Here is a 698-nt window from a genome sequence, read left to right on the forward strand (position 1 = left end):
ACCCTCCAGAGGTGGCAACTCACTCCCCCACATCTCGTGTACCTGGGGCTCCCCACTGGGGAGTCCTAGACATTATGAGGTGGATGATAAGGACTGACAGAGGCTCTGGCTGGTCTTCCTCACATCCCCAAGTTCTGCCATCAGGCTACAGGCATGGCTACCCAACCGACCCCCTGACCACAGCTATTTCTGACCTTTTGTCATTACCAGAACTGCTGTGCCTCTCAAACCTGGAACCCCATCTCCTGCTCTCTGGCCACAGCCTCTTGACTTCCCCAACCTTTCCTTAGGGTTCCCTGAGACCTCCTGTCCCTTGTTGCTTCTCTGCCCTTCTTAATCTGACTGTAGCTGGCTCTTCCAGCCTCACCCCTCACTCTTGCCCTATTCCTGCTCCAGCTACTGGAGCCTTATGCTTGAACTTGATGGGAGAAGATGGGGGTTTCTTGGTCTTCCCCAAGGCCAGCTGCTGCCACTTTCCTTGCCTTTTCATAAGGTGGTCTCTCTGACTAGAATGCCCTCAATGTCTTCTCTGGAGTTTCCTTTCCTCAACCTTGTCTGTGCTATGGCCCTTGTCACAGGCTTCCTCCCTGAATCAGTCATCTTTTCCTGCCATAAATCCTGTCTCCAGTGGACATCTCACATTTGTTTATCTTGCTCACTCTATCCTCACTCATATTACTCCAGCCATACTGGCCTCC

This window comes from Pteropus alecto, unplaced genomic scaffold (genome assembly GCF_000325575.1).
Source record: "Pteropus alecto unplaced genomic scaffold, ASM32557v1 scaffold44, whole genome shotgun sequence".
In the NCBI taxonomy this organism is placed as follows: domain Eukaryota; kingdom Metazoa; phylum Chordata; class Mammalia; order Chiroptera; family Pteropodidae; genus Pteropus; species Pteropus alecto.